At 39.9% G+C, this 27,081-nt stretch overlaps 1 long non-coding RNA gene across 1 annotated transcript in view; it reads right to left on the reverse strand.

Moving 5' to 3' along the window:
- The window catches only part of LOC130684387 (uncharacterized), a 39,400-nt gene extending 13,712 nt beyond the window's left edge, over positions 1–25,688 (reverse strand). Inside the window, exons 1-2 of the long non-coding RNA XR_008998639.1 lie at positions 25,553–25,688; positions 19,314–19,387 (exon numbers count right to left, since the gene is read on the reverse strand). This is a non-coding gene — a long non-coding RNA (uncharacterized LOC130684387). The remainder of the gene's footprint in view (positions 1–19,313; positions 19,388–25,552) is intronic.
- Between the last annotated feature and the right edge of the window lie 1,393 nt (positions 25,689–27,081).

Below are 27,081 nucleotides of genomic sequence, written 5' to 3' on the forward strand. Positions count from 1 at the left end.
CTCAAGAAATTTTTCAATTTTAATTGCCACAATCCAACACAAAGCCTTCCCTCCAGGAGGCCATTTGTTCCTGTCATGCCAACACCTGATGGCCTGTCTGTGTTCTTTCCCTCTTCTCCCCTTTGATCTGCAGTGTTTTCCGTTTAGCTTTACCCAGGATCTCCCATGTCCTGTCGTCCTTCCCAGCTACCCCAGAGTGGAATCTTCCTGCCTCCAGGACTCTTACTGTTACCCACTGTAAGGTCCTCTCATCATTGCTGGTGAGTAAATACTTCTCCCCCCTCTATGCTTTAAACGGTTTGGGGAGGGACCAGGCTTCCTTTGCATTTGCAGCTCTGTACACACTCTTGGCCCTAAATTAACTTGCCCCTGAGGTTGGTAAAGAGAGTCTTACCCACAGCCAAGGACTCACTTTCACAGTAACTCCACAGGAAACTTTCTCTAGACCTTATCCCTCTTGATGTGAAAGGGATGGAGGGCAGATCAGTGCCTCCAGGCACATTTCTTCTGGGGACTATTTTCCTCTCATTAATTGTGCTGACAGGATAAGAATAGCTCACAGCCCAGCAGCAAAGGCTAATATGGGCAGTTTTGTTCTTTCTTCATTTTTGTCCTCACCCTACTCCTCCTGAGTCACCTGCCCTCCTTGCTAAATATATATGTCCATTCTGATTAAATGTCACTGTTTTTTAAAACAAAAGACAAGACTGCATAATCATTATGATTCCTAACAAAATATTAATGCTATGAGGGCAATAGTGTCAAAGTCACCTTTTGAAGAAATGAAACTTGATTATGTTTTAATGCCAATTCTACAAAAATTCCAATTTCCAAAGGCTTGGGACACGTGGGATCACAAGAAACAGAAAACTACCCAAATTATTCAAGTTGAAGGATAGAACAGAGGTCAAGGGAACTGTACCAGCCTTTCCAGCACATCAGTTTGAAATCTGTGATTTATAAAAGAGAACACTGGTTTTAACAGCCTTGAGGTCTGGGCTGGAGTAAGGAATTGCTACCATAACAGAGTCATAAAATTCTTTGATTCACATCAGGCAACTGGTAGAGTTCAGAGAACCTTTCTGGTTATTGGAAACTGTGGGAGAAGGTTGGTGATGGCTGGTTTCAGCTCTAATGGAATATAAGGATTGCAACCACGTATGTTTACAATTGGGGCATTAGATCCTGGGCAACGACCCAAGACAACTTGCTTCAGACTTTACAACACAGTTAAAAAAAGAGCATTTGGCAACTGCCCTGAGAAGAGGTTCTGAGAAAGAGCTCAGCAACCCAGCCAAATATAATTGCCTCCCAAAATTAGGTCAAAGTTGTCAGCGGTAGTTGAGGACCTAGAGGCTAAGAGGCTAAGAAGTCAGATCACTGACCAGTCAATCTGTAAACAAATTCATTATTGGCCTTCTTTAGAAACCAGGGTGTGGGATTTCTCTGCTCTACTAGCAAATACGTTTTAAGAAAATACGTTAGTGGGAAAAACTGAAATCTGAGTTTGCCCTCACCACCACCAAAGGAAGTCACTCCATAATCCAGAACTTTCAACTACTTCTTTCTTTCATTGCCATTTTAGCACCGTTTTAATTTTAGAATCATCTCATAACTTTTTTCATAACTACTGAAATGAAGATACTTGATAATGAACTGCTTCCAACACCTGGCTTCCCAGAATTTGGGGAATGGTATAGATTAACCCTGGTTCCTAGATCTAGTCATGCCAGTCCCATTCCACCTACCTCCTTCCAGCCTCCAATCTCCTCAGCTTCCACAGACACAGGCAAGATGAAGTCAAGCCTATCGCTGATGTCATTAATAGTGAATAAAAATGAAGTAGCGGTGTACCAAGATTTTGTCCAATCATGAAATCCATACTGCTTCAGACGCTATCCTGTGTGACAGACCACTTCCAGGGAGAAGCTAACAGGATCTACCCTCCTTAAGAGTGGATCTTACTTCCTAGGTGCCACAGCTGCAGAGCCTGAGAAAATGAAAAGGAAGTACAGCTAAACTGTAAAGCACTTTTCCAGCACAAAGTGCTGCATAAATGCTTAATGATTTCATTTAATGATATCATAGACAGGGGCACTATACTTTTAGGTGAAATATTTGCATTTGAGTTATAACATGTAATACTCTAAATGTCAAGGCCTGATGCATGGCTGAAATAAAGATCTTTTGTTTTTCTGAATTCTGGATACTTTCATCATGCCCTTGACCTGACCGTCAGAAATTCTCCATCTGCTGCTACCAAGTGAGATGGAATGTGTGAAAGGACTTTGAAAATAATGAAGTGTAAGGAAATGTGAGGCCATAAAAGAAGTATTACAAGAGGTATCATGTCACCCATTTCAGGCAAGAGTTGAATACATGCTATCATTAACATTTTTAACTCAAAGTTCAAGAGATAGAATTAAAATCAAACCAAAATCAGGTGGCAGAAAAGGCAATCGTGCTCTCTGAAAGGTGCATGTACTTGCTGATATTTCCAGCCTCCGTTGCAGCTGGTCTAGGGGTGGTGCGACTACCTCTGGCCAAAAGACTGTGAGCTAAGGGCTGAGGACTGTGTATCACTTTGGTCCAGATATGAATCCCCCACACTTGCCTACCTCCTGCTTCAGTGACCCTGGAAACCACATATTGAGGAGGAGGCCACTGGTCCCTGAGTCATGGGGTAGAGGAGTGCCCTTCAACCTTGGTATATGAACGAAGCCACAGAGATTTCAGTATCTATGTAATGTCCTAGCATAAAAAAGCCTATCTTTTACAATACATTGATTTTTTTCATTTTAATTAAATTCTTCAGGAACTTAGTGCTCTTCAGAGATTCTCATGATGCAGGGAAGTGATTGTATATCATGCATGTCTTATACTAAGTCCACACCATCAATGATCTAGGTATTAAAGAAAAAAGAACCAACCCCAAATCAGACAACACTTTATTCAGTGACTAAACTTCAAACCTAATGGCTCATTGGATTAAATAAAATGGCTGGCTTTGGCACTCAAAGGTCTCATTGTGACCCAGTTATTTATTCTCTCTAAGACCCTAGTAATTTGATCTTTTCTCTGCATTGGCTTTAAGACGTTGAGGACCTGCCTCAGAGGGTTTTGGTGGACAATAAAAATAACTGTAAAGCGCTTTTCCAGCACAAAGTGCTGCATAAATACTTAATGATTATTTAATGCTATATATAAAAGCACAGATTATTTAATGATATCATAGACAGGGGCACTATACTTTTAGGTGAAATATTTGCATTTGAGTTATAACATGTAATACTCTAGATGTCAAGGCCTGATGTATGGCTGAAATAAAGATCTTTTGTTTTTCTGAAGTCTGGATACTTTCATCATTTCTGTTATCTCCAAAAAATATATCTAATTAAACACATGTAGGACTCAGATCTCACAGAGGAGGCTAATGATGGCCTGTATAAAGAGAGGAGACTTTGTCAGAAGCCATGAATGATAGTTTCAAGGTCATCAATTTCATTCATGAATTCTGCTTTGGAGGGAAAACACTCAGTTGAACTTTTTTTCTTTGTCATATTTTAAAAATAACTTCCTTTGACTTGGAAAGGCCTAGTCTTATATTATACTGAGCTCAGATCAGTCTCAAGAGGCAGGCATTTACTGTCTAACACGGGTGAGCATTTTGTGCTCTACAGCAGGAAAGAGAGCATTTGGTCAAATATATCCATATACCATGGAGAGGCCACAGTCTTCCCTGTAATTACTATGGATAAAGAGTAAAGAATAAGAAGGGAAATGGCAGCAACAGTTTTTTTTACAAATATGTGGTTATAGACACCTTTTATTATTTTCTATTCTGTCATAAAATGAATGAGTTTGAGAAATTGCCTAACAGGTCAGTTTGCAAACCTCTAAAACCTCCATTCACATGGATGCTCCCCACCTCTGAGTTATTCCCATTCTCAAATGCCACATGTGCCCTCTCCCTTCCCGCTCATCCTCTCTTAACAGCTACCACTTAGTGAATGCTTACTTTGTGCCAGATTTTGTACAATGCAATGAACATGATCTCATTTACCTGTATAATAATCCTGGAGGGTGGCAAGTATTTATCCCTTTTTTCAGTTGGGGAAACGATGCTCAGCAAAGTTAAATAATTGACCCCAAAGTCATACAGCTAGGAGAGCTGCTCCCACCATTGGGCTCTTAACCCCTCCACTGAGATGCCTCTTTACATGGCCTCATCCTTAGGTGGTGAGGAAGGGAATCAGAGGATGGGAGGACAGGAAATGGACAGAGGTTACTGCTGCTGCTTTTTCTTGGAAAGAAAGGTTTAGAACTCAAAATAACCCTCCAGATTTTCCAGCCACTTTCCACACTTTTTAGAAAAGGAAACAGATATCTGGAAAAGTGAAATGGCTTTTTCAAGGTCACGTAGTACCTCAAGAAAGTAAAACACAAACAGTCTATTGGGGTGGAACCAGTATCTGGGACTTCCAGCTCCCAGGTCTACTCTTCCCACCAGCAACCCCCTATCCCACCCCTCAAGTTTTAAAAAATAACTTACATTACTGAATTTACCTCTTAGTCAAAAAAAAAGGACAGAAAAAAAGAAAGAAATGTCAATAGTTTAAATTGTTTCAAGGACCTGGAATAGCAGTCTGTCATATACATTTGTATGGATGGAAAGGCCAATTCCTACATTTGTTCATTGCTCATTCAACTCACATTTTAGAGCATCTACCATGTGCAGAGCTCTGTGTCAGGGTCAGAATACATGTCTAACTGCACGCATGAGCAGCCTTCAGCCTAATGAATCTAAAATGTGATGGATTTGACTTATATCATATACCATGGGTCAAGAAAAAAAGAGAAGTTGATCCAAAGTGTTGATTCCTAAAATGGTATTCTTCCAATACTTGAATCCTTTGCTTATTTCTATAGTACCTGATACATTTTTAAATATGGTGAAGGAAGGGGTTTCATTCATTCAACAAATATCTGTTGCACATCTACTATGTACAGGGAAACTTCTAGGCAGTTAGGATGTATTGCTAAACAAGATGGACAAAAAAATCTACCCTCGTGGAGATAACATCCTAAAGGGAGAGACAGGTAGTCCACAGTGACCACAATGAGTAAGTAAATTATATATTATTTTAGGAGGTGATGTGAGTTAGAGAAAAACAAAATATATCAAAGGATGGGGGATTGAAATTTAGAGGTAAGTGGGACAGATCAGGACAGATTGCAATTCTAAATAGGATGGCCAGAGCAGGCCTCACTGAGAGTATCTGAGCTTATTCAAAGGTGAGGCTGTTAACCCTGTGACTTTTATGGGGAGAACATTATAGCAGAATGAACAGTCAGGCAAAGCTGGAAGGCAGGAACAGTAAGCAGGCCAGTGTCATTGAAGTAGAATAAGCAAGAGGGAAATAGGAGGAAAACGGTCAAAGAGGAAAGGGGGCAGAGGCCATGGACCTTGCAGGGCCTTGTAGTCCACTATAATGACCTGACTTTACTCCAAGTGAGGCGGGGAATCCCTGGAGGGCTGTGGGCAGAGGAGTGGCATGAGACCTGGCTGCTCTGTTGAGAACAGACTTCAGGGGCAAAGGCAGAGACAAGGAGACCAATAAAAGATACTATAGCATCTACAGGCAGTGACTCAGGAGAGAGATGAGAGTGGGCCAGACTAGGGGGTAGGTAGCAGAGGAGGTGGGAAAAATTATTGGATTCTGGATATATTCTAAAGAAAATCCACAGGTTTTCCTGGCAGACTAGACAGTGCAGGGAGAAGACAGGGTAAAGAGAAGCAATGATGCCAAGGTTTTTAGCCTGAGCAGCTGGAAAGCTGGGGTAGCCATTTCCTGAGATGGGGGTGCTGTGGGTGCAGCTGATTTGCAGCAGTGAATTCAGGGATTAAGGCATTGTCATTTTAGAGACATAAGCCTGTCATAGGAGGAAGATCTGGGCTGGAGATGAAAACTTGGGAGTTACCCCCATGAAAGCTGTCAGACTGGGTCAGACCGTTCAGGGGCTGGTGCAAGCTGGTGACAATGACCAACTTGTCCAAATGGAGAATTTCATTTTCCCAAAGATGTAAGAACAGGGAGAAATGATTAAGAGTAAAAGGATTGTTTGACAATAATTTATTGTTTAAAAATCCCCTGAAAGAAAAACAATATCAGGGAAGCAAATTTAATTTTTGAATTTACTTTTCCCAATTATGGTAGGGGCTTTTGGCCAGGGACCCCAGGCCTCTGTACAGAAAACACACAAATGTTTGGGCAAGGGGCAAGCATGGCATTTCTTGTATGCATGAAAATACTGGCACCAGAAAAAAACCAGCAAGTGCAGTCAAGTCCTGGAGCCCACACTCTTGAATTACTGCTCCTGGGAGACAATGTCATGTCTTCAGGGCTGGCCCCATATCTGACAGCCTATACACAGGCGAGGGGACACAGGGGTCCTCAGAGAGAGAAACCCCTAGTTAAGTGTTACGTAACCTTCATTTCACTGGCAGATATTTATATACAAATGTCTACCCTTTTGAAATCTACCATCTTTACCCCCGATGAATGGGAGACTGAGCGCTCTGCTCCACTACTCTGGAATCTCCTCCAAGTGGTAACGGCGAGTGAATAGTGAGGGTCCAATAGCGAGGCATTCACTCCTAAGTAGATATGGAAATCCAGTTCAGCTCTATCCACCTACAAGGGAGAAGCGAGCCTGTCCCAGGAAGGGCCCCCTCCCAGGCCTTGCTCAGCAAAGGAATCCCCTGTCCCTCTGCTTCCCACTGGCCATATCTCCACATCCTTCCTCCTATGCTGTCCACAAAACCAACTGCAACTTTTTGGCATGGGATGCAGCAATATTTGGTTTGCCCTCCTAAAGTAAACAAGCTCTCAGGAGCTCACTCTGCTGTTGCAGTTGGTGAAGAGCCACGTTGCGTATTTGCTTTGTCCTCAGAGCTGCAGCACTGCAGTCTGCAGCACCACAGGCAGGGCCATGCAGTTAGATCCCAGCGTTCCTCAGCTTTGTGCCCTTCCCTGTGAGCCCTGGGCATCTCCTTCCATTTACATTGCTCCAATTGCAACATATCAAAATGATCTCTCTTTTTGGTCAGGTGATACACACCTAGGACTTTAAGTGCCCAGTAACCCTGATGCTGTGTGACAGTTAATCAATCTCTTCTTGTTTTGTGATTTTAAATTCCTCTGTAAGCTATAGATGGGAACCCCTGTGCCTGTATTTCCAAAAGCCAGTGCTCTCTTTTGGAGCAGTCTTCCAAGGAAATTCTTTTTCTGCTGGCATCAATGTGGCTGCTGTAACTGTTCATGAAGCCATCGATGGGACTTTGTGGCATGCACCTTTACTAAGCTCTGCAATTAATTCTTGGAAAGCCATAGAAGAAGTTTGTTCAAAGCACTGTTAAATCAAAAGCAGGCTTCCTGCTGGCCTGCTCAGATGGAGCCCTGATAGTTTAAAACAGATAATGAACCAGGATAAAGAAATTTCCTAACAATCATTCATTCCTCCAGCAATAGAATCTCTGTGTCACCCAACACATAAATAGTGCCCGTGGGCCACGCACTGATGGAGAGTCACTATTCTGCTGATACACAGAGAGACCTTGGAACATGAACTTCAGCTACTGGCCAGACACTTGTTTGCTTCACATTTTTTTCTTTAACTCATTTGTTTCCTTGTTTGTTTGTTTCCTCATGGGTGCTGAGGTTGTTTTGATAAAAATATTTCAGAAAAATGTGTAGGTGTAGCATGTATCATGAGCCGAAGCGGCAAACTAGTCAAGCTGATTAATGGGATCTGGTCTATATGCATGAGCTCAATTCAGATAATAATAATAGTAAATACTATTAAATAGTAAATAATAGTAGTAAAAACTACAATGTATTGAGTGACAGCTATGTCCCTGTGCACACATTCTTCCAAGAGCTCTGAAAGGACAGAGAGAGTGCCTCTATTGCACAGATCGAAGCCTGGTACTACGTCATCATGTACCGTAGGTGGCTTCATGAGAATAAGGCAGGCTACAGCTTTCTTTCTCTAGGCCTAAATAAAACTGCTTCTGTAAAAGCACAGGCCTTGTAACTAAACACTCAAGAAGTGTGCTTATTTGACTCAGTGAAACTCACACTTAGTCACTAGTTTTAAAAGGGACCTTGCCACTTCTCTACAGTAGTGGTTCTCAACTGGGGGTGATTTTGCCCCCTAGGGGACATTTGGCAATGTCTGGAGAAATTTTTAATTGTCACAACTGGGGAGAGGGGCTTTGCTACTGACATCTAGGAGGCAGAGGCCAAGGATGCTGCCAAACATTCTACAGGCACAGGGACAGCACCCCCATCCACCCAAACACAAAAATTATCTGGCTCAAAATGTCAGTAATGTTGAAGCTGAGAAATCCTGATTCCTGGTCAAGGTCAACCAGTAGATCATTTGTTGATTAGTATTAAAATTATAAAATGTTAAACCCAGAGAGGGAAATGGTTAATCACATAAACTCTGACATTAGATTGCATACTAGAACCGGCCAAAGATATGTCCTTTACATTCCAAAACCCAGACAAGTAGCTAGTATAAATATTAATACCATATAGTTTGGCTTGGGAGATATCTGAGAAAGATTGGGATGCCAAGCCCAATATTTTGTATAGGAATTAATTTTGAGCTTTCAGGTGAAATGAAAATCCAGCCAATATACCAGTTTAAAATTTGGCTGTCCCTTTAGTTTATTTTATATACCAGTATAAAATCAGAAGAAAATTTCAACAAATTCCAAAGAACCAATGTCATAGAGACTACATTGTCTGTCCACAAAAACATAAAAATTATAAACCAATAATAAAGATGAGAGCAAAAATAAAAATATTTTTGGAAAAGAAAAAATATATATTTAAGTAATTCTTGGATTAAAGAATAACTCATACTACTTGATCACTCACTTTTGTCATTGAATAATCTATCATAAACATTTCTCTCAAACCTTAAACATGACTTTTCAGTTTAACCAAAGGATTTAACCAATCCTTTATTATTTTTAACTTATAAATAATGCTATAATGAATACTAAACATTAATACTTTTATTTCATTGTTCACAAATATATTTTGCACCACTAAGTTCTTCTTATGTTTCTTGAATAGAATGTTCCTTACTGGAGACCAGTGGTACTAAAGGAAGAATAGCCATAAAAAATTTAAAAAGAAGGAAAGAAACCCTGTGTGTTCAATCTTCCTAGACTTATCATATTGCTCAAAGATAGTATTGAACTGGGCAATAGTGGTTTGAGTCACCATTTCAGGGAAAATAAGGAATGGGGCAGCACAGGTTCTGCATTATCAGATGCCACTGTTAGAACTTGTGGATCTCATATATCAGTATGTAAATAACAGATACTGAGTTATTTCCTCGGCAGGCTGCCTTGAAATTGAAGTAAAAACTATATTACTGCAATCTGGAACAGCAAGCATGATAAATCAAACAGTGATAGGAGTTTCATTTAACTCTGAGGAAACAAGTGTTTCTAGATAACTGCATATCATGTAAGACAAATAATTCTGGAAACGGGACATGAGTGGTTGAGGCAAAACTAAAAGGAAGAAAACTGGAAGAAATTCATCAGGACTGAAAATACTGGCAGTTCAGGGCAGAGGTATGAGCTGAGTAATCATGTGAGATGCATGTGTGTATCAACACAGTCCACGTTACCCGAATTCTGAGGGAAGCAGCCTGTACTGGCATCCAACTGCGTCAGCTCAATTTTGGTGGTAGAGCTGGGTGGCCTTGGCTAAGTTCAAGTATTTAAATACTTGTTTCTACAGCTCTAAAGTGGCTGGAATAACATCTTCTATTTCATAGGGATGCTATGAAAATTAAATGCAAAAACCCCTGTAAATGAAGGGTTTAGTATAGTGCCTAGCACATTTGTATGTGCTTAATAAGTATTAGCCATCATTACCTGAGCTTCAAAATATTAAGAAAAGCCAGATGGCCAGTTGAGGAACAGGAACAGGAAACTAGGTGTTGTTACTATGTCCCTGTGATAAACCCTGTAGTTCATTTTCACACAAGGACATAAAGTTCATTATGCAAACCACTTGTAAAGTATTCTAACTTCTAAATTTAAGTGCTCAAATTTCAAATATAGTAATCCTAGTAGGACAAGATTTATGTCTCCAGAGATTTCTACCTTTGAAAAAAGTGAAATGTCTGACCCCCCAGTGTTGTTTTGGGAGTGACCAGCTCCATGTGCAGGTTTCCAGTATAGAGTCTAGTCATTAAAACAGACATTTAAATTATCACGGCAAGATTTGCTGAGGCACTGAGACCATTAGGCACAGGTGCAGGCTGACCAGTGGCTTTAAGGGATGTGAGGTCAGGTCACCTGGGCCACCTCAGATACGCTGCCTCTGATTGGAGATGGATTACATTCATTCAAGTGGTGAGGACGCAGACCTGTGCACCACAGTTTGGCAAAAAAATAATAAAATGGATTTCTATTTTCCAAATGCATTCCCTCGATACCAGCTGGATGACAAAATATTGTCTGTTTTGTTTTGTTTTGTATTTTAAGGGGCAGCTTTGAAATATGGAAATTCCCATGGCGAGAGGCCCTTTGGTGAGAACTGATGCTCCTGCATAACCATCAGCCACTGAGAGCTGCTCTCCACGGAGGCCATAACACCCTTCCAGTTGGACGTGGTTTTAGTTTCCCTTTGGTCAGAATTCAGCCTGTCTATAGTGGACCTCTGTCGGCTTCATCATTTCCCCAGGCAGCATTCTTAAGCATCTTATTCATTCACAAAATTAACCAGCAGGTAATTATCCTCCCATTTTTTAAAGCAAGTTTGGTCTCTTTGTTCTCAGATTTCAAATATAGTAATCCTAGAAATTATGCCTGGACAAGATTTATATCTCCAGAGATTTCTACCTTTGAAAAAAGTAAAATGTCTGACCCCCCAGTGTTGTTTTGGGAGTGACCAGCTCCCCGTAAAAGGAGAATCCCTTCTGTGTGAAGAAGTAAAGGGGAAATGAGGTGGCTGGTCTGGGGCTTTCCCTCCAGCCCCTCTGTGTGTTTAGGGCCATTTTGCACCTCTAGTTAGTGACCGGATGCTTTGCCTTAGCAGAGAAATGTGTTGTCAATTTTAATGCTGACCTGTGATGTTTTATTCACATTTTAAATCTTTTAGTGCCTGCGACTCCCATGAGATTTTCCCTTTTGCTAGCATTTTTTTCTGATTGGTATTGATTCTCTATTTTGCCAAAGGGTTGGGAAACCTACTGCCCTATTGCCATGATTGCAAAGAATCTGACTGCTGTTTTCCTTCCCACAAAAGAAGTATCTACAGCCATTTAATTATATAGTTTATTTTTAAAGCAAGAATGAAAGAACCAGGGCTCATCTTTCACTTAAATTCAGCTTAGTATGTCCTCAGGATGTTAAACATTCTCAGTTCCTTCAGTTATTGAGATGGGTGTACTAGTCTAAAAGAAGGTCAGTACATTTAATTGTACCCAGTCTAATATCATAAGGTTTTATTGGATATTGTTTTCTTTCTTCAGACAGAAAGAGACTCCATAGCCTCAAATACTGTCAAAGAGAAATAAACATACTCTGTGGGAAAAATAATAACTTAGATATTCCTGTCACAGAACAAGTCCCATACCCTCCATCACACACAGCCTATACATAATGGTGACCCCAAATTGCCTTAAATGGCCAAACTGAGGCTGTTCCTGCATTTTATATCAAGGTGTTCTCTGGCAATTGAATTTTACTATAATAAAAAGAGTTATTAACAGGTAAGATCAATAGAGCATAGCAGGAATATATCTAACCATTCATGTTGTCAAAGGCCAAAATATATGTATCCAGAGCCAGCTGATCATCTAGTTTAGAGAGAACTGTTTCTTCAATGGGAGATGACCCGTTTGGGGCCAGCTAGAGTTCCAGACCTCATGGCGCTCCCTATTCCCCAGCACCTGCCATTCACACACACACACACACACACACACACACACACACACCCTTCTGGACAGAGAGGGACCCAGAGATTGGATTGGGAGAGAGCTAGGACAACAGGCAAGAATGTCTCTATCTATATCTACCAGGCAGATGTGGCTGCAGACATGCAGATTGAAGCCACAGAAGCACTGCAAGAGATGCATTATGGGTGAGGTTTTCCTGCAATTTTGCAAATATTTGGTGATGGTAACTTAACCATCCTCAAGCCTTAATCAGTTTAACTGCAAGTTGACATTTATACCAAGCCCCGTAACATTGTTAAAGCCTCATCTGCCCTACCGAGGGACTTCATATCCACCCCCATCTCCACAGTTATCTCTGGAAGTACCCAATGAGTGTCACATTTGCTCAGAAACAAACCCAAACAGGGTCCTCCAGGATGTGAGAGCCCTGGAGCCACTGGAAAGAGGAGCCACTTCCCAGCCACTGTGCCTCCGAGAGGACACTTTCCCTGCCACACCACTGGGCGTGGTGGGCACTGCCATCGCCCCTCGGACTGGCCCTGTTTTCCTTACAGAAATAAAGAGATGCCCATTTCCCTTACTAAGCACTTAACCCTCAGAAGGATCCACCGTGAAAAACAACCCTTCTCCCCATACGCCTGAACCCTATCACTCTATAGGAGTCTCTGAAGCTCTTGAACTTTGGAAGAAGGGGATTCGCCTGGAGAATGTGTTAAACATGTAGATTCCCAGGCCTCACCCCGGGAGCCTGATCCAGCAGCTTTGAGGAGGAGCCAGGGAGCTGCTTTTAAATATGTTCCTCTGATTCTTCTGAAGCAGGTGGTCTGGATGACACTTTGAAAAAACTGGAAGAGACCACATGATGATGAGTAACACACACTAGGTTTATATGGAGAGGGAGCCACAGAGCACCGGGAAAAGCCCCACAGTAAAGAATGGTCATACATATAAGCAAAGTGAGTAGAAAAGAAATATAAAAAATTAAAATAGCACCGTAAGGAATCAGAACTCAGGGACTGCCCTGGAAATGAATGCGCACCATGCCTCCCAGCTTTTTCTCACCCAGACAGGAGCTCCAGAAAAGAATCCACCAGCCACCCTTCCCCATTTACCAATTCCTTCTATGCTCTTTTTCAAGCCAGCCAAATAAACAGAAAAGCAGTATCTGTTGGAATGATCTGTCATATGAAGGGGGAAATAACAAGTTTAATGCAAAGCAGTTTGGACATGGCATTTCTGATATGTCTTTTCACTTTGTGATAGAACTTTAGCTATCTGGGCAGCAAGCCGCCTGCTGCCACGCCTCCTCTCAGTCACTCTTGAATCTATCTTGTCCATTCCATGACCAGGTAAGGAGTGGCCCAGAGGGACTGGAGAGCAGGCCTGTAAGGAGGAAAAGAAGAGTGGGTCTGGGAGAGTTTGCTTTGCTTCAAATCTCAGAACAGATTAAATTTACTGAAAAGTCATTTTTTGTCTCTTCCAGAGCAGGATGAGCATGGAGATGCCCAGTTTTCCTCTCATGCTCTCTGTAGGGGACATTGTGATTAACACCCCCAGTCGCCACTCACTCCCAGATGACCCGTGTCAGCTACTCAGCATATGGCATTCCTGTCCAGGTTATGTCTGAAGTTGGTCTCATAAAACTAGAGTGGCACTACCCAATAGAAATACAATGCAAGCCACAAATGTAATTTAAAAATTTCTAGTAGCCACATTTTAAAAAGTAAAAAGAAATGGATGAATTTTTTAAATATCTTTATGCAATCCATCTATCCAAAATATTATCATTTGAACATATAATCAATATGAAAATTATTAATGAGATATCTTATAGTCCTTCATTTCATACTAAGTCTTCAGAATTTAGTGTGTTTTTTATACTTATAGCACTCATCAATTTGGAATAGCCATATTTCAAATGCTTACTAGCCACATATGGCCATTATTACCATGATGGATAGTACAGGACTGTGGGTAGGGCTTTAATTCTGTGTTTTATAATAGGAAAGAAGAAGGTATCTCTTCCTCCTTCTCCTTCTCCTCCTCTTCTATGCTATGAATAAGGAAGCATATCACCTCTGTGGCTGTTGGCAGCCATTTTATGATTGTGAGGTGATCCAGTGATGGGAGATAGTACATTTCTCTATTATTAAAATCATTTTGAATCTGCCTTTCTGTTATATGCAGCAGAAAACATACTAATCTACATATCCCTCTCAGCCATATTATAGCCATAAAGGAGCATTCCTAGCCCTTGATGTGATAAGTTTGCTTTTCCATTTCAAGCAGGTGGACACAAGCCAAACACATTTCTCCTCCAAGCTACAAATCGGGAGGGCAATAAAATTGTAAGCCACCTATTCCCTGAAGAGTTACTACTATCTTTACTCTTGTTTGAATACTACTGCAGTTGATCTATCCTTAATGAAGTTAAGGTAGCACTTTATATTAAATATTTTAAAAACAAAGTAGATGCATTGCTCTAAGGACTGTTTCAAACTAAATGAGTCCATCATTGGATATAAACATAGTCACAATAAGACAAAATTACTGAGGTACAAAACTGGTTAGTGTAAACTTGAAGGGATTATATAAACAGGAAAAGTCCCTCCAAAGTCTCAGACACAAAAATTGCATGGAACTCTGAAACTGAAATACAAGCAGCAGGCAAGTGTTTAATGAGGATACCTCACCTGGATTGAAATGCTGCCAATTGCTTGTTCCAGCAAAGTTATCAGAATACTACATGTAGATAGTTCTGTTTAAACATGTTCAAAACACTTAAATTTAAAAAAAAGATATCAAATAAATGACTTAAGTTTATACCAGAATGAACTAGAAAAAGAACAAATTAAATCTAAAGCTAGAATAAAGAAAACAACAAAGATTAGAGCAGAGATAAACAAAATAAAGAATAGAAGAACAACAGAGAAAAATCAATGAAATAGAGTTCATTTTTTGAAAATTCAACAAAATTGGCAAACCTTTAGCTACATTGACTAAGAAAAAAATAAGACTCAAATAACTAAAATCAGAAATGAAAAGGGGAACACTAAAACTGATTTTACAGAAGTAAAAAGGATTATAAAAGATACTAGGAATAATTGTGTATGCTAACAAGTTAGATAACCTAGATGAAATGATTAAATTCCTAGAAACACTAAACTTATCAAGACTGATACATGAAGAAATAGAAAAATCTGAATGGATCTATCATTACTAAGGAGACTGAATAATTAATAATAATAATAATAATAGTAATAAACTCCCCACAAAGACAAATCCAGTACCAGATGGCTTCACTGGGAAATTCTACCAAACATTTAAAGAAAAATGGACACCAATACTCCTCAAACTCTTCCAAACAAACTGAAGAGGAAAGAACACATCCACACTCATTCTAGGCCAGCATTACCTTGATAACAAAGCCAAACAAAAACACTGTAAGAAAACTATAGCCCAATATGATGAATAGGGCAAAAATCCTCAAAAAAATAATAGCAAACAGAATTCAACAGCACATTAAAAGGATTATATACCATGACTAAGTGGGATTCTCTTTTTGTAATGCAAGGATGATTCCATATACACAAATCAATCAATGTAATACATAACATTAACAGACTGAAGGGGAAAAAACACACAATCATCTTGGTTGATACAGAAAACACATCTGACAAAACCCAACACTTTCATGATAAAAACACCTAACATACAAAAAATAGAAACTACCTCAACATAATGAAGGCCATATGTGAAATACCCAAAGCTAACATCATACTTAATGGTGAAACACTGAAGCTTTTTCTCTAAGATGAGAAACAAAACAAGGATGCCTGCTTTTTCCACTTCTGTTCAACATAGTACTAGAAGTCCTAGCTAGAGCAACTAGGCAAGAACAAGAAAAGACATCAAAATAGGAAAGGAAAAAGTAAAATTATTTCTGTTCACAGACAACATGTTCTTACATGTAGAAAACCCTGAAGAGTACACACATACACACAGAGAGAGAGAGAGAGAGAGAGAATGTCAGAACTAACAAACAAGTTAAAAAACTGTAGGAAACAAAATCAACATGCAAAGATCAATTGTGTTTCTAAACACTAATGAACAACCAGAAAAGGAAATTAATAAAACAATTCCATTTACAATAGCATCAAAAAAATAAAATACTTAGTAATATAAAATAAAAAAGTAAAATAAAAAATAAAACTTAATCAAGGAGATGAAAGACTTGTACACTGAAAACCACAAAGCATTGCTGCAAGAAATTAAAAAGACACCAATAAAGTATATACTTCTAGATATAGACTCATAAGAATTGAAAGTAGGGACTTGAAGAGATATTTGTATACACATGTTCATAGCAGAATTACCTACAATAGCCAGGAGGTAAAAGCAACCCAGTGTCCATGGACAGATGAATGGATAAATAAAATATGGAATATACATATAATGGAATATAATTCAACTTTAAAAGAGAAGGAAATTCTGATGCATGCTACAATATAGATGAACCTTGAGGATGATATGTTAAGCAAAATAAGCAAAACACGAAAAAAAGCAAGTGCTGTATGATTCCACTTATTTGAGTTATCTAGAATAATCAAATTCATAGAAACAGAAAGTAGAATGGTGGTTGCCAGGGGCTCAGGGAGGAGAGATAGGGAATTACTGTTTAACGTGTATGGTGTTACACTTTTACAAGATGAAAAGATTTCTGGAGATGGAGAGTGGTAATGATTGTACAACAATATGAATATACTTAGTGTCACTGAACTGTATCCTTAAAAATAGCTAAGATGGTAAATCTTATGTTGTAATTTTATCACAATTTTTTTAAAGCTCAAATCTTGCTAGTCTTAGTTCCTATAAGACTCAGTCACCATAATTCAATACATTTATTTCAGTTATTAACTTTGCTTTTTATCTTAACCCATTATCAGTGCTAGCACCCCTTTAAAATATGAAAGGGCCCAAACAAGATGCTTTTACAAAATCCAGAGGGAAGCAATATAGTACCCGAGCCTGGATTATTTTCTCAGGAAAATTCCTGACCTCCAACTCATGAATACCTCCCTCTTCATATCCATGTACCTTGTTCAATCAATATTTCTTGAGGGCCTATTATGAGCTGGGCATCAAGGACATGAGGAAAATCATGGGTGAAACTATGAGACATCCTTGCAATAAGAACCTACACTTGAACTAGATCTTGAAGGGTAAGTCGAATCTATGAAGTGGTAAAATATGGAAAATGGCATTCTCAGACATAGAAAGGACATGTTCCAAAGCATGCAGTTATGAAAGGGCAGGGCCCAATCTGGGAAATGGAAAACATTTCCCTGTGGGTTCAGCCACTAGGTACATGGCACAGAGTGTGGAGTCATGAAACAGGGAGAATAGGTTTCTTGCTCTCTGCACTTCCACATTCTCACTTAAACAAGTTGCCTTTCCAATAATGAAGAGTTACCTCTAGGCATTTTGCATATAGTTCAGCAGTAGTAAAACAGGGTATCTGTTTCTCTGGTGTTGGGTAAGGAAATGAGGACAAGCATCCTGGGCCAGGCAAAGAAAATGCCTGCACACATACTCCCACTCCCTACTTCTAACTCCACAGCAGGCATGACTAATCAATGACTGCACTTATTTGTCTGAGTCTACACACAGCCTCAGTATCACTGATACAGCTCTCAGGTAGGCACAACCAATGGATCAGGACAGCACATTAGATGAAACCTATTTAACAACCTTATCTTACAGAAGAGCATTCTGCATGGTTTGACTGAGGCCCATTGGATGTACAGCAAAGAAAAGCTTTGTTACTTGTGAGCTGTTAGGAATTTATGTTTGGAAGCTAGAATTCATTGATAGATCAAGGCTGAATCTTCTCACGCTGAAGCTTACTTTCAGCTTTTGCAAACTTTTACACTTCTGAGTGTCTCTTTTGTGCCAAGTATACATTAACACCATACATATCTGCCACATGTACTACTTAGAACAACCCAACAGATCAGGCATCTTTATTCCTGCCTAAGACAAGGAAAATGTGACACAAATATCTAAGTAATCTACCCAACAAAATAAGGTTAAAAATAAGTAAATTGAGGACTTAAACACCTATGACCTTTCTACCACATCATATTGCCACTGCATTATGCTAATTAATTACAGAATAGGTTTTATTTTACTGTCTCATTTTACATTTAGAGTAGATTTGGTCAAGAAGTCAAATTGCTCAAAAAGCAAGAATGTTTCCAAAGTGAAAAAAACAGAACTCAAAGGGATATTAGCTATAAATCCTAAGGATATTTTATGCATAAGGCTGAACAAGGTTCAATCAGAATGAAGGTCACACGTGGCTTATAATTATGGTCTTGAAAATTTCTGATGGGGTCAGAGAAGTGATGGGATTCCATCTTTTTCTGAGAATCAGGTGTTCAACATTAAGAAGTACTTTTTCCCTTGGCACCCAGTCAAGTAGGACAGGATGCAGGACTAGCTCTTTCTAGTGCCAGGCATTCAACAGCAGTTCAGCTCATCCCGGGGGGACCCTTCCTGTCTGAAAAGGAAAATCACAGAAGGTTTTTGCTACCAGTGGGTAATTGCTATTATCTGTACTTGAGTCAAATTGGCATGCGTTTAGTACCTGTCCATTACTCTGAGGAGAATTCCCCTCTCAGTGGAGTGGAGGATGTGAAGGCAGTTCTTCCCTGAGGTCTCACTCTGGGCCAAGTTGACCTTCCCAAATTGCCTATCTTAATTTGTACATTATTGGGCAATAAGTATATCTGACCTTAAGTCTTTCTTTTGAAGATACATTTAATTACAATAGAGTTATTTTATAATGCTTGCACTGAATTTTCCATTCCTAAGACAGTATATACTAAAAAAGACACTATTCATATAATTTCTCTAAAAATTTGGATTATTATCCAAGTTGTTTTCAAAATCCTATTTTATATAAATATTCATCAGCACAAGTAAATTAATGCATCTGACAACATTTCTCCTTATTCTGAAGAAGCTAGTTCCTATTTGGCAGACAAGCAACACAAGTCATATTATTTTCCCTCAGGGATTCAGGAGTAAATAGTTTCTACTATCAATATCTACAGTCACAAATGACATCCAAGAATTACTAAATCTGCATTTCAGAGCTGATCAAGACACACCAATGAAGTAGTAAGGAAGACTGGTTTTCTTGCAGAGATTATGAAATTATGAAATTCAGGGAGTCAAAATAATAAATCAGGGGTCACTGGCTCACTCTAAAACCAGCTGCAGTTAGAATGCTCTGGGAGAATGGGATATACCACAGACTGAGGGAAGAATGCTTGCCTTCCAGTCCCAGCTCCACCTCTTCTGATTCATGTAACTGGACTATGATCTGTGAAATGGAGATGAAAATATCACCTTGCCTTCTACCCATGGGATTGTTGTGAAGAGCAAATGAGATAATGCACACGATGACATGGTGTGATCAGAAAGCTATGAACCACTCTACTGAAGGCAGAGTTATTAAGATCCCTGCAAAGACTGTTAGCATTCACATCACATTAAGGAATGCTAGAACTTTATATATTCAATTAGTCTTTTAATAGTTTGTAATCAAGCCTCCATCTCCACATACCACAACACAGTCTAAAGAATGTCTCAACTTAGAAGCTGACGGAACATAGAGATAAAGTCACAAGGAAATAAAAAGCATACTGCCACATTCCACGTCTATAAGACCGCTCTCTCCTGACTACCTTCATTTATACAATAGATTCCTCCCCACCAAGCTGCTCATAGAAGGGATGTTTTAAAAATCAAATCAAATTTTAAATACACAGGGTTAATTCATTTTAAAAGGGCAAGCAGTGGCAAATCCTTGGGAAAGTGAATTATTATCCTTAATCTATCTGTTGTGTAAATATAGATTTTTATGTCCTGGGTTTGCTTGAACTATATATATACTTGAACTGAATGGGCCCCAGGAATAATTTATTCCTCAACTTCAGCTAGCAAACTGCTGTTCTCCGTGCATGAGCGCTTTGGCAGCAGCAGTTGAGAGCAAGAAGGAAGGCAATGGATCGGGTCTCCAGTTCCATGAGTGGTGATGACTCGCTCAGGACTCAAACACACTGCATTATGATGCTCAGAAAGAGGATTTCGCCCTTTTTAATGAGAGGCAACCTTAGTCACAACCACCTAGTATATTATATTAATTCTAAATAGCATAGTTTTCTTAACTACAAGCTCCCAGGGGCAGATATTTCATTTCTTATTAAGCATATAATTTCCTTGTGTAAAAGTATCACATGCAGTAAAGTGCTACATAAACATGAATTACTAGAACATATGTTCAGAGGAAAGAAATGGTAAGCACCTAGAGGAGTATGTACTTACTCTAAGGATTAAATAACACTCCTTTATTATACCTATTTATGTATCAAATCCAAAATACAAACAGCAGTACTGGAGCATCACTTTAAATAAATGCCATGCATATGAATGAAGGAACATCATTTTATCGGTCTTCTCCACCTTACATCTTTCCCTTTCCAAAACATTTTATTGGTGTGTCCTGCTGAAGAATTGTACACTGGTTCTCAGCCAGGAAAGTCAGGAAACACACTTTTTGAAGGGTACCTGAGATTTGCTTGAGTCAGGTATGGCAAGGCAGGCAGACCCAGCAAAGACTGTCATAAAGGAAGTTTTTTTATATTTTCAGAGATCCCTAGAAACAGGAGGCACAGCATGCTATGCAGGGCCACATGGGGAAGCACCAAGGTCACTGGAGGCAGAGAGAGAAAGAGAGAGAGGAACACGCAGGCAGGAGCCTCTACTGTGGTTTTTGTAGGAAGGAGCAGACAAGGCATGGTGGGCAGGTTTTGAGTGGGATGGGCTGAATACTTTCAGTGGTCTCTGGGATGTAGGGGCTGTCGCTAGGGACCCGGTGTCTGGCTCTGGATGGATGAGGGCAGAGGAACAACCACTCAGGATATAAGAGCCCAGTGGAGGAGGTGGTTGGAGTGTGGGGTCTGGATTGGCTGGTTGCCTGTAAAAGCCACACGTTCGGGAGAGTTGTTAACTGTCTTGAGGAATTAGCTAGCTCTGGGAAAGGCAGTCTTTCAGAGCTCAGCAAGTGTCCAAGATGTCAAATCAACAAAAATACAGTATAAAAAGACTCGATTGACAGACATACCTACTGTAATTCTCTGAAATTATATAGGAAGTGAGAGGTAATGTCCAAACATGCAATCACCATACCCTTCACTTCTCCTGAACCCAGAAAGACTCTTTCTGAGGATTTGGTCAAAATGAAAACCAGAGTTATAGAAATAAAATCTTACTTGTCTAAGACTTTCTACTGAATAAACACAAAACCATTTGTTTGAGCTGATAATACTTCGAAGTCCTCAAAATAGTATAAATCTCATAAATGATATCATAAATATTAGGTTGGGTTCAGCTACATGGGACTGAAAGTCAATTAACAGTGGCCTAAACCACATAAAAGCTTTGCCTTTTCATGTAAGTGGGGCCTGGAAGCAGGGCTGCTGATGGCACTCTGCTCCACCCAGTCCTCAGGGATCCAAGGCTCCTTCCAACTCATGCTGAGCTATCTCAAGATCTTATTTTGGTCCCCATGATACAAGATAGCAACAGCCACATTCCAGGTAGCAGGATGGGAGGAAGGAACAAAGAATAAGAGAGTAAGAAGTGAGTATCAATTGTCTTTCAAAGATGACTAGCAGACTTATCATATGACACTTCCATTTTATTCTGTTGGCCAGAACTTAGTCACATGGCCATATGGCCATAACCTAGATGCACAGAAACTAAAAAATGTAATTGTTATTTAGCTAAACTAAAAATCCACAGCTTTAATGCTCTAAAACAAGAAAAGATTGGATTTAGGAGACAACTAATGTTTTCCATCCCAGCATTCTGCATTGAGCTGTCACCTACTCTTCCAAATTTTATGCTACCATCACAATTCTAAAACTTGTAGGTCAGAAACTTTTGAAGCCAGAAGAGTATCTGCCTAAGCTTCATTTTTTTCTTTCACTCTTCACATTTGGGCCAGAACTAAGTTTGGCTTATTCTATCTCCTAAATCTCTCTTGAGCAACTGTATTTAAGGGTTATGAACATAACCTCCCATTTGGCCTAGCATCCTCCACACCATTCTCCCTGCCCAACACCCACATACTCATTCTATATAATACTCTTCTGCAATAGGGGCTATTTTTCAAAATGCTCATCTGACCACATCTCTTCCTGCGCTTCAGGGGCTTCTCATGGTATTCAGCATAAAATCCAATCCACTAGCATTGCACATAGGGCCCATCATGATATATAGACTGCCTGTCTGTCTTGCCTTGTCCCTGCCACATACACTTACAAGTCCATGCTACAACAGCCATACAAGGGCTCAAATCCACCTTGCAGCTCAATGTCTCCATGCATTTCCACACTCTGTTATGTATAAGTGCCCTCCTCTCTCTCCATCTTTGAGTGCCTGTTTATTCTTCAAGACCCAGGTCTAGAGTGTCTATCTGTCTTAGTCTTTTGGGGCTGCTAGAATGCCATAGATAGGGTGGCTTTTGAACAACAGAAATTTACTTCTCACAATTCTAGAAGCTGGGAAGTCCAAGATCAAGGTGCTGGCAGATTCAGTGACCAGAGATAGCCAACTTCATGGTTCTTAGGTGACCATCTTTTTGCTGTGGCCTTACATGGCAGAAGAGGCTAAGGGATTTCTGGAGTCTCTTTTATAAGGGCACTAATCCCATTCATGAGGGCTCTACTCTTATGATCTAATCACCTCCCAAAGGCTTTGCCTCTTAATATCACCACCTAGGGGGTTATGACTTTTGAGGAGACATAACATTCAATCTATAACACCATGTTTATGGAGTATTCCTGGACCCTCACTTCTGGAACTAGATGGGCACTGCTTCCTTGGTGCTATCCCCAGCCTTGTAAATGCCTACCTTCCACAGATGGTACAGGGATTTGTTTATCATATCAGGTTCTGAGTTTCTATGAGATAAGAACTGCATCTTAGTCATCTTTATAGAATCAGTAGTTGACAATATTAGGTGAGTAAAAGGTCCTCAATAAATGTTCATTAACTAAACAAATCCTTTGCTGAAGGGAAAGATGCTTTCAGAGCTCGGAGCCCCTGCAGTGCACCTGCATGCCTGCACTTGCATGTGTCTTTGCTCTTAAGTGGTGGTTGGTAGGTTTTCTGGCCAGAGTCTCCACTGTGAACTGTGCTGTGCATGGCTTGGACAGCGCCTCAGCCCAGAAACAGCTGCGCAGGAGGCACATCCATGTACTGTGAATGCTCATTTGTAAAACAAGCGCCAAAAGCCACCATTTTGTACCAACTGTCTCAAATTATGACCTTTGTAGATGAAAGAATTGGCTTTAGTTTTTACCATGTAGTTTGATAGTGACCCTACCCTAATATTGTGAAAACATACCAAGGTTTGTGATACCAGCTATTACAATTTGGATTCTGCACCTCTGACCCTGATCACTAAAGCAACTTAGACACTTTTCAATCCATTCAGTAACAGTGACACTAAAGATTTTTAGGGGGAGGCAGTTTGAATTACTTAAATGGTATGTTAAGACACTGTGGCTTATGGTGGTGGGTAAGCGATAGGTAAACTTCTGATGGTAAGTGAGTGATGGGATGAGAGGTGGCCAAGGAGGCCCTAGGAAGGAGGGAGGCCCTAGGAAGGAAGGAAGCCCTGAAGTGAGGCCATGATATACAGAAGCACCCACAGGGACCAGCTGCTACTGTGCTCTACAAAATGATCTGGGGATCTGGACTGGAGTCCTGATTCCACGTCCTGGCTTTGCTATTTGGCAGCTTTGCAATGTTAGGCAAGTTACTTAACTGCTTTATGTTTCCATTTCCTTATAAATTGGAGATAATACACCAGAGTTACTTTATTGTGAAAATTAAATTAGACCATTTATGTAAAGTGGCTAGCACAAGGCCTGATCCAGATTAAGTGCTCCATAAAGGTTAACTCTTAATTCTATTATGATTAAGAGAGAAGAGTCAGTATCAGGGAGCCAGACTGCCTGAGGTTGAATTCTGGCTTCATCTTTTCATAGCTGTGTGCCCTTGAGCAAGTGATTTAACATCCTGTGCCTCAGTTGCCTCATTTGTAACATGGACATAATATCAGGTTATTTTGAGGAATAATGAGACAGGGTCTATGAAGTATTTAAAACAGTGCCACCTGGCACATTTAAAAAGACAGCCTCCAGGTTGGTGCCCTTTCCAATGGTGTCTTTGGAAATAAGATATACAGGACCTGGAGAGTGACAGTAACTAGTGTTGAAGTTAACACTAGCAGTACTAGTTAGCAGTGGTGGCAGCACTGCTTCTTAGTAATTACTACCAGCTGACATTCACTGCATGCTAGCTATATGCCAGCAGTCCTGTTTGTCTGGAAGCTTCTCCTTCCTTATCTATTCCCCAGCAGAGCTCACCTGATCCTCCCCAGGAGGTTGACATGGAGCCCAGCCAAGGACAGGTCATGTCCTTTTGCTCACCATTATATCATTGCCCTTAGCACAAAACCTGGCACATAGTCGGTGCTCAATAAATGTTTGTTGCAGGCATGAAGTGTAACAGGACTTCCTTGTTGCAAAACTTAGGGAGCTGTTCCTAATGAGCATGCTGCTCCCAGAACAAGGTTCTATCAAACTTAACTTTGTTCAAGCAAGGGCCCTGTGATGCTCCTGCCTGAGTATGAGGTGTTCGTTTCAGGATTATAGCTGCAGAGAGTTTCCTCTTATAAGTAATCTAACACGCTTTTTCCTGGCCCTCCAGGAAAAGCTTCAGGATAAATCTGTGGAATATCAGTTACAACCAGGCAATAACACCACATGTTTATTGTGCCGTTTCACCTACTAGCTCCTTTGCCAAAAAACATAACCTACAGCTTGTTCCTCACGGGTTTATTTACATAGTCCTTCTGTCCCCCTTCCCCTCAAGGACTTTGAAAACTATGTGCCCCAGCACAAATATAAGTAGATTCTTAACATTTTTCATAAGCTCAAATAGTTGCAGAGGATGTGATTTCTTGTAATCATAAATATTGAGATTTTGAAATAAAATTGTGACATTATTCTTTTATATGTATCCAATGAAACTTAAATGTCATAGCAAGAAAGTATCCATTAAAAAATATGAACAAGCTCTTATTTAGTAATTAGAATATTTATAGTGTTCTCGGTTATTTTTACTGTAATTCATTCTACTTTCCCCACAGAATTTTTTCATGGTGTAATTTTTTATACTTTTACTGATTACCCTATCTTACTTCTAAGCAGTCAAGAAACACAGATGAATTGTAGTTTAAATTTGTTTTAATTCCCCATGACCATGACATTCCAAGTGTTAAATCATTTTTGTAGACCAACTCTCTGTTACAATTATTACAAGGATACAACCGAGCAAAATAATGTAAATAAATATGTTTTGATTAAAAATTATTAAACATAAAAAGGAAACCATTTAATGGGAAACTTACAGGGCCTTGATTAAAGGAAGCAGCCCAGACACCTTTTTGTTTCTTGGCCATCTCTTCCTGCCAGAATAGAAGCCCCGTAAGGAGAGACTCTGCTGTTTTGTTCACTGCTGTAGCTCATCACCTACAACTGGAAAAGGCACACAGTAGGTATTCAATAAATAAATGTTGTCAAATGTAATTTTGTCCCTTTGTTTGATATCTCAGATGTTCTTATCCCTTAGGCAATGCACATCAGTGAGATTTGGGATGGGTGAGAGTAAAAAGAGGCATCTTTCTTTTGTAAAGTGGCAGAAGGATGCTGGGCAAAGAGATTAGCAAAGCGTAAATATTCCCAAGCCCAGAAGAATTCCCTACTGCTTCCTGTTTTTCTATTCAAATTCAGTTTTTCAAGGTATATTATCCACAATTCATGATACAGTGAAGTGCCTCAAATGATTTCATATCACTATTTGGAAACTAGAAAGACAAACTAGGCAGGTCAGTGTCAGAAGATCATTGATAAGGATGTTGAGGATACAGAATCAATTCTCTTGATACTTCAGAGGCTGAGTACCCTCTATAACGTCTTTATATACCTCCTGGCATATGCAGGCCTGAGTTTGAAGATCTCTCGGCTTTGTAACATTAATCTAAAATGTCATGCTACTGTTTCAAAGGTGTGTCAGCATCAAGTGTAAGAAAAGCTTCTTTCGACTATCATCATTCCAGGCTGGAAGCATCCCAATCTGGGATTGACATAGAAAGAAATGTTGGAAGAGGAATGGTGTGCTTTAACTAATTCCACAGAAGAAAAACTGGGAAAGCAAGTATGTGGAAGGATGTGGTTATCTCATCTATCATCATATCAAACATGTAAGGAGCCAACATCAGTGAAAATAAACTGAAATTATGTTCACTCTCAAAGCAAAAATACCTCAGTGCACACACATAAAGGACCCACAAACTCATTCACACATTCAGATATTTATGGAATGGCCCTGTGCGCCAGGAGCAGTGACAGATGTTGGGATATAGCAAAAAATGGAGCACAGAGGGTCCCACCCTCATGGAGTTTAGACTTGAAGCCAATGTGGGCAATGTTCTAGGCATTGTGCTACATTTATTTTCAATAAATCATATTTCAAGAACAAAAATAAGCCTCATGATTTGCATTGGGGAAGAAGAAATGATAGAGTGAGTTCCCTACTGCTTCCTGTTTTTCTATTCAAATTCAGTTTTTCAAGGTATATTATCCACAATTCATTATACAGTGAAGTGTCTCAAATGATTTCATATCACTATTTGGAAACTGGAAAGACAAACTGAATTCAGTTTTCAGTTCTCACAGGGCACAGAAAAATCCTGATCAACTGTTAACCTCAGATGGTTTAGCAGTCTGAGCTGGTCTTGCTTAACCATCCTCCTCCTTTTCTCTAATCCCCAGACACAATATCATGACACCCCAACAAACCAGTTCTCAGTGGCCGTTCAAAGCTGCAGTAGTTGTCTTTCCTCTCCCCTAACCACACACACACACACACACGCATGCA

This window comes from Manis pentadactyla, chromosome 7, assembly GCF_030020395.1.
Source record: "Manis pentadactyla isolate mManPen7 chromosome 7, mManPen7.hap1, whole genome shotgun sequence".
Lineage (NCBI taxonomy): Eukaryota > Metazoa > Chordata > Mammalia > Pholidota > Manidae > Manis > Manis pentadactyla.